Source organism: Heptranchias perlo, chromosome 18 (genome assembly GCF_035084215.1).
Source record: "Heptranchias perlo isolate sHepPer1 chromosome 18, sHepPer1.hap1, whole genome shotgun sequence".
NCBI classification, from domain to species: Eukaryota; Metazoa; Chordata; class Chondrichthyes; order Hexanchiformes; family Hexanchidae; genus Heptranchias; species Heptranchias perlo.
The window spans coordinates 14,374,313-14,390,188 of record NC_090342.1 but is presented as its reverse complement, the minus strand read 5'-3'; positions in this window follow the sequence as shown (position 1 = coordinate 14,390,188).

Below are 15,876 nucleotides of genomic sequence, written 5' to 3'. Positions count from 1 at the left end.
TTCAAAGTAATTCACTGCATGTGAAGCGCTTTGAAACATTTCTGAAAGATATAATGGATAGCTGCCATGTTTTCTACATAATGAGCTCTGTACTTCAAAGTAATTCTCGTAGGTGAAGAGTTTGAGATATTTGGGAGATGTGATAAGGTGCAACATAAATGGCTGCAGTGTTTTCCACATTACAACAAACACTGCATTTCAAAGTACTTTGTCATATGTGAAGCACCTTGATCCATTTCAGAGATACTTGATAGGCTGCTATATAAATGCAAGCATTAGTTTGTAATATTTCAGTACAGGAGAATTTTCATTATTATAATGTTATGATATGAAACAATATTAAAAGAAAACAGTCAGCTTCTTACTCATCATACTGATACACCACTGATGTCTTAAATGCTTTCTAAAAACAGTATTATGTGAATATTGCCTGTCAGCATCGCTGACAAGATAACTACCTTTAGAAGCTGCAAAAATGCTAATAGATTTTTATGCCCTAGAAATGGCTTTTAATAACTTCCGTATCTAGGCATACCACATTTATATCTTCAGTAACATTGGAAATTTATTCTCTTCTTTGGCAAACCAAAACATCAATAGTGTTCAATTCTGACAGATTTATTGATGATTTCTTTGCAGAACTAAACAGGTTTTACATTCTGTACGCTATCTCTAAAATCCTAAATGAATGAAAGTAACCTCCCAATGCTAATGACAGAATTGAGTTTAAACCCTGTTCCCTCATACTTCTCAACCTCTTAAAGGTTCAATGTGGAACACTATGCGCCCATAAATTGATCCGAGCAGTGCTCGCCGCTCATGAGATTTAAATTAACCCACAAAGTTACCGCATTGTTTTTAGCAGAAACTTCCTCGAAATGCGAGTTCAAATAACATCAGCGTTCTAACCTGGGTTGTGTGAGCGGGGAAAGGATCTCTATGTCCCCTCAACCAATCAGCTTGAAGCAGGACACTCTGCGAGAACCAGGAAGTGAAACTCATTGAGAAACTGCACAGACTAAAAACTAGGAAGTGCCTGATAAGGTTAGTAAATGTACTATAAAATGTGATGGAGAAAGCAAAATAAAAGAGAAAGCAAGATTAAAAGACTGAGATAAAAGAGACAGAAAGAAAAAGTAATAAAAAATGTTTTTAACTATTTAATTTTTTAAAAAACTATTAAAATCAGGAGTAATGAGATACCACATTTTTAAAAGTTAATTTTCAGTGCCAGGGAGGTCGTTTGGCAGTCATTAATACTTACCACACTGTCAAAAGTTAGTTCAGACCTAAAAAACCAAGCGTACTTTTGTGGTGAGATTAGTTAGTTTCCAGCTGGGCAGGAGAGCAAGTTGGTGCTGGTTCATTGATTGCAGCCGGCGATGTACCTTTAATGGAAGCTTTCAGATCACCAGTGAATCAGGAAGAGCAAGTTCCAGATTTTCACAGTTGACTGCGCATGTACGGTCACCGGAACGATTTGCCCATTAATAACGATGAGCCCTGTTAGGCTTACCGTTATTTTATGAGCAATTTCCAGCCCAATGTATAGCTCACATTTTGTATAACGTGCATGGAAAATGAGCAACTGAATTTAAGTTTGCATGTTCTTGCTGGAGCTTATTGCCAGTTGATGGCCGAGAGAATCATCAAGCACATGTTTTTTTTTTAAAATTAAAATTATGTTTTTAAATTAAAAGATCAGTTCTGAAGCCCTAATCTGAAGGTATATTTCTGGATTTTTTTTTTAACAAAAGTGAGCTAATGGAGGAGTCACTGCAAGAATACGGTGAGCATCCTATGTGTTCTTCTGTAAGCAGTTTACCAATATTAGGGGATGGAAATTGCAGTGCCACTATGTAGTGGAAGAGAAAACAAAATTAAATTCCCACCTGAAATGTAAGTGTTTCCTGAAAAGTGTGGCACTTGAGAGGTATATCCTCCACCTCCAGTATCCTTTTAACAGACAGATCAATCCCCTGAAGATTTTGATTTTATGTGCTCCTGGACTCTCAGAAGGGTCTGCCTCAAATTCTTTTGAGACCAGGAATACGCCTGTGGTGACTGACAGCTCTGCGTTTGGATGTATTTCAGGTCCAGCAAGTAGCAGGTTATATAAAATCCGATAAACACATCACTCATGACTGTAGATTCAACCTGTTCTCATCTGGGACTCATACGTGTGACTGGAGTAAAAGTCGAGCATTTTATCATTAATCTGCTAAATCAGCACTTCATAAAGACAACTCTTGACAAATCCATAACACATGTCAAACCTCCAAAAGAATTAAAACTTTCATTAGTTAGGGAAAAATATAACTTATATTTCAAATAAAGTTTGAAAGAAATTTAAGATACAATATGAATGCAGTTTGGGGGATAAATTGAGCATCTATTTTAATTAAAATTTAGACTCATCTGAATTTCTATTATAAAAATAAATGAACTTCCACCGTAAAACAATATGGAGACATTAGCTGAACTTTGAATAAAAATTTTAAAATGTGTGCATCTGCTGTTGGGTAGATCTTCATATCCAACAGCTGTGAGTAACTTGATATGTTTTCAGATATATATAATATTTCAAAGATTCTATTCATCCATCATCGATATTGCTGCTCTGGTGGAATTTACCTGCAAAGATGCTTTTGTATTGTCAGACACAGTGCAAGCCATATCTGCATGCTGTTGACTTCATTAGCTTCAGATAACCATTACCAAGTATTGTAAGTATATGTCATGGTTGATGGTGTCATCTGATGTTTAAATAACTCATGGAGCTGACAGCATTGTGGTTAGGTTTAACAAGGAACCCTAATCATGAGAATACACAGGATAGCCACTATGTTTTCCCACTACCTTTGAAGGTGGTAAATAATATGTCACTGGACTAATGCATACAGGGTAAAACTACTTGTTGAAATTTATTTTTCAGAGAAGATAACATAGAGAAACAAAATGACACAGCAAGGTACTAAATCAGCACCGTACTTAAAAATAGAACTTGAATCAGTTCACAGGAGGTTAATTAAACTTTCAAAACATTACTCATTGGTGAACAGCTGATCCTTTGGGAAGGAATAGTTGGATTTGTCTGTTTCGTGGGCCTTCAAAATGTGATGTATGCAGTCAACTCGAGTTCCAGTTCTCCATGGGGTGCATTGCTCTTATACCAAAACTAACGATGACAGGAGAAACCTACAGTCTTATACAGCGTAAGGGCCTCTGAAATTAATGCTGTAAACCACTTGTGTTCAAGGGTAAAATATGGAGGGACTATTGCATGGAATGGAATGCTATAAGCAATTCATAGTATGTTGTCTGGGCTCTGAGCACCTGCTAATGCAGCAACACCTTACAATATCATTTGCACCTGGAATAAAGAATCTTTATCTTGAGTAATTTCCATATTAATCAAACTCACTTGGTTTCTGTTTATCCCCTGACCTTCATTTTGGAGCATTGCAAAGAACTAGCTGACTCGATTTTGACCCTAGTTTTTACATCTATATTAAATTCAGGATGTGAGCTACAATTTCACTAAAAACTTTTATGTGAATTTCTCTTAATGAGAACCCCATTCTAGTGCATGTAGTACTAGTAATGCCTATAGGTGGTGCTTTGAAAAGAATTTTCAATATAAAAATGTGTTCACATCTTGCCTGTCACAGGTTCACTCAGCCAGGTGTCCTACACAGCAGCTGTTATTTGTGTAGAGCTCTATGTGGTCAGTTTGTTGAATTGCAGTTAGTTTCTGTTGGTTTTGTGGAAAGCTGGTTATATAATCCTTAGTTTTAACTGGTAAGAATTTTCTACTTTTAATAAAGTTTACCTTTCCCCTCTCAACTTGTGTGATTTTAATATTTTTATAAGATTTTCCATGTCTTCATTCTTGTATATATTTGTAGAAATTCAATATTTTTGAAATAGTTTTGTGTCGATAAAAATTTAGTAAAAACAAACTAGTGTTTTACTTTTAACCAGCTTTTCTTTGTGACCTGATTTGTACCTGGCACAATTATGGAGTTATGGTGAGTGGGCTGGATAAATGAAGAATTAATTCTAATGCCACATATAAAAATATTTTCATTGTTACCCTGTTTCTGATGTCTGCAGATTATTTTGCATCTGTTTTCCAGATGGAAAAACAGGGACAAAAATAACCAATTTTGCAGTGCTAATTTCTGCGCCCCAAGGACGCCTGCAAAACATCCAATTGGCCTCAGACGAATTCCAGGAATCCGGGGTGATCACCTACAACAGGCATTAGGCCCCTTTCACATGCTAATTAGAGGCTTAATGCCTGTCTTAGGACCCGTATGAGACATTGGGCTGCCTTGGACAGGTGCTGAGCCTGCTCTGCACAGGTTTTCCTGGTGTGGCTGAGGCCTGGCAAGCAGCAGCAGCAGCCGCTGCCGGAAAGGTAAGTTCATTTATTTTCAATTTTGACGTGGAGCCAGGAGAAGCCGGATGATTAGGCAAAGGGCGAGTTTCCTCTGTAGCTTGCTCAAATTATTGCCTGCACGATGTTGGTTATGTGCCTGAAAATGGGCCATAACCAATTGTCACCCCCATAATGTTTTTTTTAAAAAATAATGTTTGGTTTCCAAAAGTGAATTTAATGGGCTTCTGAAAAGAGGAATTCAGTTTTGTAAATTTTTGCTTTGTGTTAAAGTTTTGCGCTGTGGCAGTGATGGCTGGCTATTGTTGGGCAGATTCCATTGTGTTTCTGTTGCCATTTTGCCTTTTTACTGCTGCTACTATGTACCTCTCTCCTCCTACTGATATGTTGTGCTGCATAAGGAACAAATTGAATCCTCTCAATTTGTGTGGTTTCAATTTTTTTTAAAGTTGCATATCTTCATTCCTGTCTATAATTGTAAAAATGTTATGTATTTCACATGGCTCTTTGTAGGTAAATTATTACAAAGACATTTTTAAAAAATTTCTCTCTTTTTATCGCTCTTTATGTCATCAGATTTGTATCTGGTGACATTATGGAGTTATGATGAATGGATGGATAAATGTAAAATGAATTTTAGTGCTTAATTATGTTTGCATGCTGTAGTGCAGTTATCCTCGTCCTCTAACCCTCCCTCGCCTGAACACTGTTGTTGGCCTTGACTCTCCATCTACAATGCCACAATAGATTGACTATTATAAAGTAAAGACAGAAATGTCCCTATTTGTCACACATGTAGAGTCACAAGTGCATTGATAGTAGTAGAAACCACAAATTGTTTAAATGCCATCTTGCATCAAGACCCTGTGCATAATTTTTAATAAGCCTTCCAGTGGAAACTCATAAATAAAATCATTAGTTGTGCCTGTACCGTGTATGAAAATATGTGTTTGAAAACTAGTTCTTGTTAACATGATAGCATTTAAACATATGATAGGAACAACTATACAGTTTGTAGCGAACGAGGTATTGGGACGGATAGATTAGATTTTAAATATAATGAGGCATTAAATGGGCAAGTTTACTCCAGATTGACTGCAAGGATGGTTAGTGTGAGAAAAGAAAGGGCCAAGGGGCACTCCTCCAGGTTGAGAGGCACGTTATTGGGCTAATGTATATGTTGCTTACTCTATATCTGGCCCATGCTATGCCTGATCTGGGAGTGCTTGATGCTGTCATTTTCCTGCTGGAATGGAACTGAACTCTGTCCATCCATCTAGGTCAGGCACAACACAACCAGATGCAGAATAAATCCCTCTATTCTTCACCTGACCAGATACCTCAGTGCTAACCTCAGAAGAGCAAACTCCTCCCACACCAATGTGGGCACTTTTGCATACCATCCTGTGGCCTCTTGGTGTGATTGCAGGTTAGTGCCAGTTTTGTGTTGTTGGCACATGCCTACTAGGAACTGGATTGAAACTGCCCAAACTCATATGACATAGAACCCTTCTGCCAACAGACAGAGGATACTTTCATCTGTCCATCTGGGCTGGATCTGAATCCTGGTCCAAAACAGCATTGCTAATAAGGCTCACTGGTGTCTAGGCAGATCCAGAGGCAGTGTTACTTGGGCTCACTGACCAACTGAATTGTCTCAGGAGGCTCGTTTAGTGTTGATGTGGAGATGCCGGTGATAGACTGGGGTGGACAAATGTAAGGAATCTTACAACACCAGGTTATAGTCCAACAGTTTTCTTTGAAAATCACAAGCTTTCGGAGGCTTTCTCCTTCATCAGGTGAGTGTGAGTTTCCATGAAGGTTACCGCATATATAGTCAGAGAACAATGCCTGGTGATTACAGATAATCTTTCCAACTGCCCGTTATCAAGGCAATCAAAGTGTTCAGACAGAGAGACATTACATACAGGACTACTGAATATACAAACGGTCAGAACCCAAAGACAGAGAGAGAGAGAGCGAGAGAGAGAAACATCCGAAAGGAAGAGAAAGAGAGAGAATGACCAGTTGTATTAAAAACAGATAACTCTTTTCTCGCTGGTGGGGTTACGTGTAGCGTGACATGAACCCAAGATCCCGGTTGAGGCCGTCCTCATGGGTGCGGAACTTGGCTATCAATTTCTGCTCGACGATTTTGCGTTGTTGAGTGTCTCGAAGGCCGCCTTGGAGAACGCTTACCCGAAGATCAGTGGCTGAATGTCCTTGACTGCTGAAGTGTTCCCCGACTGGGAGGGAACCCTCCTGTCTGGCAATTGTTGCGCGGTGTCCGTTCATCCGTTGTTGCAGTGTCTGCATGGTCTCGCCAATGTACCATGCTCCGGGGCATCCTTTCCTGCAACGTATGAGGTAGACAACGTTGGCCGAGTCACAGGAGTATGAACGATGTACCTGGTGGGTGGTGTCCTCTCGTGTGATGGTGGTATCTGTGTCGATGATCTGGCATGTCTTGCAGAGGTTGCCGTGGCAGGGTTGTGTGGTGTCGTGGACGCTGTCCTCCTCAAAGCTGGGTAATTTGCTGCGAACTATGGTCTGTTTGAGGTTGGGTGGTTGTTTGAAGGCGAGTAGTGGAGGCGTGGGGATGGCCTTAGCGAGGTGTTCATCGTCATCGATGACATTGCTCGAGGGCACTACTGGTGTCACAATACATAGTAATTCTTCCTTTTGGGCAGTTGACCTAGTCCATGGGTTTCTCAATGGCTGCTGTCAATACATCTCAATAATCAGTTGATGGCAAGTGCTGTCCTGTGGGACAGATCAGGTTACTTTTTCCTACCCTGATGCATTTACACCAAGAATGCAATTGCTGGTAGCAGCTGTACCTTTACACTCAAGGGTAGATTTTGGTTAATTACAGTCATAAATGAGCACAATTGGGATGTAACCAAGCATAAATTTGGTCATAAATCAGGAACACCATCTCTACCCATAATGTACTCCACATTCATTTTTGGTCGGTTATCATCAGGTGCAGAAAGCTCCCACTAGAAGGAGGAGGAGGTCTCATTACAATCCGATAATGGGATGGAAGTAATGTCATTTAGACAACCAATCTATTTCCTTCCCTTGATGTTGAAAGTGCACTATTTCTTAATTTCACCCTTGTGAATTGGGTGTCCAGTGATGCTAGGCTGTGCCATCGGATTCAAAGTTATTTAAAGGGATAGCTTGCAAGTTTAATATGTGCCTTTAAATTGATTTTTGGAACTTTTTTCTTCTTTGTTGGCATCCTGAGAAACAATGGAGTAAATTTTAACTATTGGGAGGCCGATCAATAGTGCTGATTGATAGGACTGGCACATTTTGAGGGCCAGGCCTCATTAGCATATATGCAGCAAGCTGCAGGTCATCCCAATGCAGCTTGCTGGTTCCAGCCTGGAGAAGTATTGGGCGGCCCAGAGACCAACCGGGTCCGGAAAGAGGGATGTTAATTGGGGAGCTGGTTGTGATCGGGGAGGGGGGAAGCCTGAGGCAGCAGCAACCCACATTATCCTTGTGGAGCCCAGAGGAGCACTCCTGCTCCTCGTGGCCCCACAAAAATAGTTTTCGCTCTTACCTTTTCAGGCCTCTGCTAATGTACTGCCAGGTTTTACTGAGTGGAGCATCCAGAGTGCACGCTCCACCCAATGGACAGCTAAAATGGCATCAGGGCCCTAAGTACATCATAGGACCTTGATTTGCATAGACTAATGATGGTCCTGCCTGATTCAGGCAGGATCATCACACTAATGATCAGGCATGTAAGAATATAGATATGTTTTTACATTATTCTAATATAGAACAAAGAGCAGCTAATGTTGACAGAATTGGTTTGAACTGTGTGCTCACAAATCCTGTCTTTTCCCATCAATGACACTGATAACATTGGAGAAGGATGAATTACAGGGCCGAAGACATTGTACTGTAAAGATAAGGCACATATAGATTATTAAATAAATAAGCTAGGTGGCAATATAATATGGAGCTAAATGGGTTGTTTGGTTAAAACACATGTAGGCTTTTAAAACACAGGCTTTTGGTCATAGCACAGGGGAGTATAAAAGAAGGAAATTGTTGCAGTATAAATAAGGCAATGGGTTCCTTTTGCTATAGAGATTGCAAGAGATAAGGCATCAAAGACATGTACAACAAAGTTATGATTTGGGAAGAGCAAGGATAGGAAATGACAGGGCCCCTCATCCTTGTCCAGCAATCTGTTCAATAAGGGTCATAAAACATCCAATAGAGTTTGAATCCAGAATGAAGCCAGATAATGAAAGAAAGTGGTATGAAAAGAGCTACAACATTTCAGTAGGAACCTTTTGACTACCTTCAAGACCAGGTAGCGTGGACAGACTTGGATAAGCAACACTACACAATACCTGTGAAGTTCTCTACACCTTGGTTTTAGATGAAAGGCTAAATGTATAGTACTATTCTGTATGAAGATTTAAGATGAATGTTTTGAAACAATAATAAATTAAATTAATTATCTGTCATATTACTGTCTCTAGCTTTACAAACTGTTAAAAGGATAAGGAAGAAATTATCCAACAAGGCACATGCAAATTACACATTGCCTAACTTCAGTTCAACCTGAAGCTCTCGTCAAAACAGGGCTTCTATGTCAATCCAAAAAGTATAATTATGGAATATCAACATTGGTGCTTTTCTCACAAATGGAACTGTCACCAGGAACTCCTGTGGTTATTATATGCAGATATTCAAGTGCAGAGTTAAATATCAGTACTGCACCAGCAACGTTGGGATGTTCATTGTGCAACTGGAACGCTCCGAGTTTGCCCCTTGACACCTACTACACAACCTCTTCTGCTTTTGTGTTCTTAGCAACCACCACATTCAATTTCATGAGAGATTTGTCCTTGTTACAGTTATCTCCAACTTCAGCCTCTTGTTATACCATATGATATGCTTCGAAAAAGAATTGTTGGCTAAGAACTGGTGGGGGGAAAGAAAGACAATGAGGTTATGAAGTTTGAATGTCAGCCAAGACTGGGATTTAAATTCCAAAATCTAAGCTGGGAATTCTGCCAATTGAAGAATATTCTTTCTTTGGTTTATTTATAATCCTCCTTTCATATTCACCAACAACGTCCCACAATTAATATCCCACTATTTTGTATTGAAATCCTTCCTTTCCGTTTCTGCAGCAGACCCACGTTTCCTAATATTTTGTGTATAATTCATAGAATTGCATGTCACAATGCAGTTTATTTATTTTCATGTCTTATTTAAGGTTGAAGGAGTTCATCACAGCTGACCTGAATTTTGCATGTAATCATAATGAAATCATTTTATATCTAATGCAAGCTTTATGAATGACCCCAGACTTCCGATTACTCTTGCAACTCTCTTCCTTATTTAATCTTCAAGCAGTTTTTGTTTATCTCCTAATTTTCCGTAATTTAATTTTCACTGTTTTACTTTGGTATATCTTTGACCGATGTTTGGTTTCATAAAACTGTCATTATCCTATTTTTTGTGAAGGTACTTCTTTTAAAGGAAAGTTCGAGATCACCAGTCTCAATTACATTTGTTCTGACCTCATAAAATTGGGTATATAGTTGCCACCTGTTCTTATCAAACACCATCTGGCTACAGGTTGTGTGCAATCTGGTTTTGAGAGTTACGAGTCTAGTTTGAATTTGGAATTTTGAAATTTTAAAAACTCAAATCTGTCAAGCTACAAATGACACAATAATGTCATTAAATTGCAGGCTCCCCATCTGATCAATTTTCCACATTTCTGCTTTTGTTTTCAACATCACTGCTAGAATAAAAAAAGCAAAAAAATGCCTTTTTGAAACTACACTAAAAACAGGAAAACTTGAATTTACCCATTTTTGTGATCTGAGATCAACTTTGATTTTCATCTTGTTTGTCGCTGATCCCTAGTTCAACACTGCTCATTCAGAACTGACCAATATTTCCCAGTAGGTGAAAGTAATACTAGGTACTCCCCAATCACCATGATTCTGCTCTTCATCTATTACCAGAATTTTACAAAAAAACTGAAATGATAAAACTGCAATCAGATTCCAAGGAAATAACTTCTGTGACTTTCAGTGATGAGTAAGGATGGGATGGATGTGATGTGAAAACCAGCGAGAGAGTGAAATAAAAAGAAAGAATGGCTCTTAGTTGATCAATAGCAAACAGATATGTACTCTTTTATTTAAATTTGCATTGTATGAACTTGAGGATGATGTTGCTATTTTACTATGTTTGCAATACTTAAACACACTGAACCCCATTACTTTTTTGTGTGAATATTAACATAAAACTAAATATAGCAAATAGAAACTTCACTGCACCATAGAAATGAAACACAAGAATCATCACCAATTATTATTACTATTACCTTTTCACAATTCATTGTCATCAAAAATTTCTGCTTTGCAAGCTAGAAATTCCTAACAGTAAACATATGACCTGCTTAATGCTATCCGGCATGGTGAATTGTAAGTCCACCATTATTTTATCAATAACATTATATTTGTAAAGAGTTTAAACTGTGTGATCTTCATAGTGAAGCTCTGTACAAAGACTACTTTTAAACTACTATTGTAACATTATTAGTATTGAAAAGATTGCAACAGCTTGGCAGTCTGTTGCCAGAATGGATATTGACATCACGTTAATAATAGGTTAGGCCATTGTATGCTCTTACCATAAATCTCTTGCCTCTCTGTCTTCCCAATGACATAGGACATGCCCAGAACTGCAACGTATAAATGTCAATTTGGAGCTGGCTCATTGGGTTGAACATTTTACACCTGCAAGCTTAACTTTAAGAGAAGGAACAGCTCATGTGTGTCTAACCTTATAACCTGTGCACACTGGTGCTGCTAAAAGTCTACAAAAAGGAAAGGAGTAGTAAAACAATTCAGAAAAGTAGATTTATGCATTTATAGAGAATAATGTTTAGAAAAACTTACAGAAGCTGAGGTTCCTGGGTTGGGGGAGTAGAAACAGAGATTTTTGCTTCGTTAGTAGGGTGGGGGTAAGAATTTGGGGAAGAACCTCAGTCTGCCCTTTAAATTCCACTGGGGTTGGTGAATAGGGCAAGCCTTCCAAATACTTGCTGGTGAATCCTCATTGTGCTCTCATCCAAAAAAATCATCCCTTATGAACTAATACAGCAACAAAAAACATTATTACATGCTGAAAGTTTGTTTATCTACGCCTACTCAAATATACATTGGTTATTAAAAAAACAACGTCTCCCATAGAAAAATGATCATCTTTAATTTTTTTAAATAATTTGTGATTAAGCACAAATGAACTAAGGTCGATTGTCAGTTTCAGTATCAACAAGCTGTGCAAATTCCGAGTAAGTTGGATCAAAGGTTGAAAACTCCAACAGCTGCCCAATACCAATCTGGGCGGTATTACCGCATGACCTTACAAGGCAGAAATTCTGATCGGTGAATTCCATGTATGAATGCCTGATGTGTTCACACTAGTTACCTGTTTGCACTGTTTTGTGGTTAACACCTGCATAAAAATAGTGTGAGCGTTTATGATACCTTGAATTTAGGAAAGAGATTCTGCATGTTTTCTGATTCTTATTTTAACATTATTCATTGTGGTTCTCATTACAACAAGAACAACTTGCATTTATACAGCACCTTTAACATAGTAAAACGTCCCAAGGCGCTTCACAGGAGCGGTTTTCAAACAAAATTTGATACCGAGCCACATAAGGAGATATTAGGACAGGTGACCAAAAGCTTGGTCAAAGAGGTAGGTTTTAAGAAGCGTCTTAAAGGAGGAGAGAGGTGGAGAGGTTTAGGGAGGGAATTCCAGAGCTTCGGGCCCAGGCAGCTGAAGGCATGGCTGCCAGTGGTGGAGCGATTAAAAACGGGGATGGGCAAGAGGCCAGAATTGGAGGAGTGCAGAGATCTCAGAGGATTGTAGGACTGAAGGAGGTTACAGAGATAGGGAGGGGCGAAGCCATGGAGGGATTTGAAAACAAGAATGAGAATTTTAAAATCAAGACATTCCCAGTCCAGGAGCCAATGTCCAGCAAGCACAGGGGTGATGGGTGAACGGGACTTGGTGCGAGTTAGGATACGGGCAGCAGAGTTTTGGATGAGCTCAAGTTTATGGAGAGTGCAAGATGGAGGCCGGCCAGGAGAGCATTGGAATACTAAGTCTAGAGGTAATAAAGGCATGGATGAGGGTTTCAGCAGTAGATAAGCTGAGGCAGGGGCAGAGATGGGCGATGTTACGGATGTGGAAGTAGGCGGTCATGGTGATGGAGCGGATATGTGGTCGGAAGCTCTGAAAGACTGTAGCACCCAAGCCTGCGTGTATTCCATGCAAGCACACGTTTAATTAATTGATTATAAATGACTGTTAATCAGCTTTCTCTTACTACCTATTGGATTACAATCTGCTTTCACATAGTTGCCCTTAAATATATGTATGCCTTGATATAATAAGCCTACTTGATTTGAGAGCTTCACAAAGGCAATTTAGAGTATTAATACGGGGAATATAATATTTCACCCCAAGTGCGATTAGTAGAATTACAGACTTATGAAGTCATAGTAAGAGCCTCACTAACACAATTAACCCAATTAACACAGTCACACAGTCAGGACCAGGCTCCACATAGTACAATGGTGAACATAAACAATGGGGCCTCAGATAATAGTGCCTGAGACACGGGCTTGGGTGTTTTTTAGGTGGTGGTACAATCTTTCAGCTCATCTCAGGGTCAAATAGGATGCCAAGGTGAGCACCAAATGAGCTGTTATTAACCATACCTAAAATGGGTCTGGATGTTGAATTTTTGCATTTCTTGCAATTCCAGTGCCTACAAAGACACATCCGTTTAATATGAAATATTTCAGCTGCATATCAAATTTTATAAATCATAATTGTGAGAACCTGATATTAAAACTCTACATTTTTAGGGGTAACTGTAAATACAGTGGCAACACATGCACTTTGTACTTGAAGTTCAGAATAATCTTTCTGAATCTAAAATTTAACTAATAACTTTACTCCTCCAGCCCCCACGAAAGGATTGCGGGCCGCTCCCATTCCTCTGTCAAAGTTTTCCCCTCAGGACCTACCTGCCGCTCCTGGCCCTCTGATTCACTCGCTTCAACACACCCCACACCCTCCCCCTAATAATCAAAAAAGTTAAGAGATGCTGGCCTTTATATCTAGAGGACTAGAATACAAGGGGTTAGAAGTTATGCTACAGCTATACAGAACCCTGGTTCGACCACACCTGGAGTACTATGTTCAGTTCTGGGCACCCCACCTTAGGCAGAATATATTGGCCTTGGAGGGAGTGCAGCGTAGATTTACTAGAATGATACCTCGATTCCAAGGGTTAAATTACGAGGAGAGATTTCACAAACTAGGGTTGTATTCCTTGGAATTTAGAAGATTAAGCGGTGATTTGATCGAAGTTTTCAAGATATTAAGGGGAACTGATAGTGTAGATAGAGAGAGACTATTTCTGCTGGTTGGGGAGTCTAGGACGAGGGGACATGGTCTAAAAATTAGAGCCAGGACTTTCAGGAGTAAAGTTAGGAAACACTTCTACACACAGGGTGGTAGAAGTTTGGAACTCTCTTCTGCAAACGGCAGTTGATGCTAGCTCAATTGTTAATTTTAAATCTGAGTTTTTTGTTAACCAATGGTATTAAGGGATATGGGGCTAAGGCGGGTATATGGAGTTAGGTCACAGATCAGCCATGATCTCATTGAATGGCGGAACAGGCTCGAGGGGCTAAATGGCCTACTCCTGCTCTTATGTTCCCCATAGGACCTAGCTGCAACTCCCAGCCCTCAAACTCCTCCCACCCTCCTGTAAGGAATGATTACAAAATATCATCTCATGCAGGGCTTCAGATGATGGTGAGCAGTTTATAACTGACACCTGAGCCTCAATATTAGATTAGAATATTGAAATCACTTCTAAAATATTTTGGAGTTATAAGAGCAGTTTCCTTTTTGGGCAGCAGCAAGTGTCATGATAAAGATAGAAGGACAGTGCATTTCATGTCACTGAGTGTGATAACGTCTGAGTGAACTATTAACCACTGTGCTGCAATCACCTTCACGTTTATCAAGCGACAAACAGTTGATAACCAGGAAATGAAATGGTCATCACATTTTACACTGAATATCAAACAAAGCTGAAAGGTTAATGTCTGGATTGAATCATTTTTTTCCCAGTTATTCCTTTTTCAGATTTAGCATTTAATTTGCTTCATGAAGGAACTGAATCACAGCACTGAGCAGCTTTTAAAATCATAACATATTGCATGGGATTCAATTTCATGCAGACCTTTTAACCTTGCTTTCTGAAACAGTGACATGATTACTTTCCCAGAAAGCAGCCTGTATTTACTCGTTTCTTGGGTTGCAGTTCCTTTAGCAAGAGTTTCATATTTCTGTGTCAGGTATCGGAATAATTTTCACCCTTATTTCTAAGCAATATGATTCACACCGTGCACTTGGTCATGTCTTATTAATCATAAACATTGCTGTGCTAAATTGCAGATATCTGTAGTTGACACAAAAGCTCGATCATATCTCCCATCAACAGGAACTGTTGCTCCTAAATAAAACTGGTGAAAAAATGGAAACTATGGGCCCAATATTAGGAGGGAGGTGGGTTGGCAGCGGGGGGGTCGACGGGGCACGTGGGTAATGCGCCCAGTGAATTCGGGGTGCTCCGCACGCGATCACAGCCTAATTGAACGTAATTACGCGTGCTTCCGGGTTTCCTGTTCCAGACCTGCGCAGCGGGCGTACTGCGCACCCGCATCACGGGCAGTCAGCAGGAGGAGCCCTATTTAAAGGGGCAGTCCTCCACTGCTCCTCCTGCAGCAAAGAACCAATTTTGGAGTATGGAGCAGGCCAGAGGCAAGGCTGCTCCAAGGTTCTCTGACTCCTCACTCCAGGTGCTGCTCGATGGGGTGAGGAGGAGGAGGGAAATTCTGTTCCCATCTGATGGGAGGAGGTGGCCTCCCTCCACCACCAAGAAGGCCTGGCTGGAGGTGGCCGAGGAGGTCAGCAGCAGCGGCAATGTGTGCAGAAGCTGGGTCCAGTGCAGGAAGTGCTTTAATGACCGAACCAGGTCAGCCAAAGTGAGTATATTTACGCATTCTCCCACACTCCGTCTTCCACATCACCTCCACCACCGCACAACTCCTTCTGCACTGCCACCACAACGCTCTTGCATCACTCCTCACATCCACTCAACCATCATCCTCACCTTGACTGCACTTACTCACCGCCCCAGTTCCCATTCGAACACTACCATGCAACCCAATCCTCATACAATCACATGGCTATGTCTCACACGCAACCTCCCATGCATCTCCTTCACGGTCACCCCACCCACACCAATGCATGCAGCGGGTCACCATGCAACCATCACTCAATCATGCATCTCTGTTTTGCCTTGATAGTAGAAGAGATGC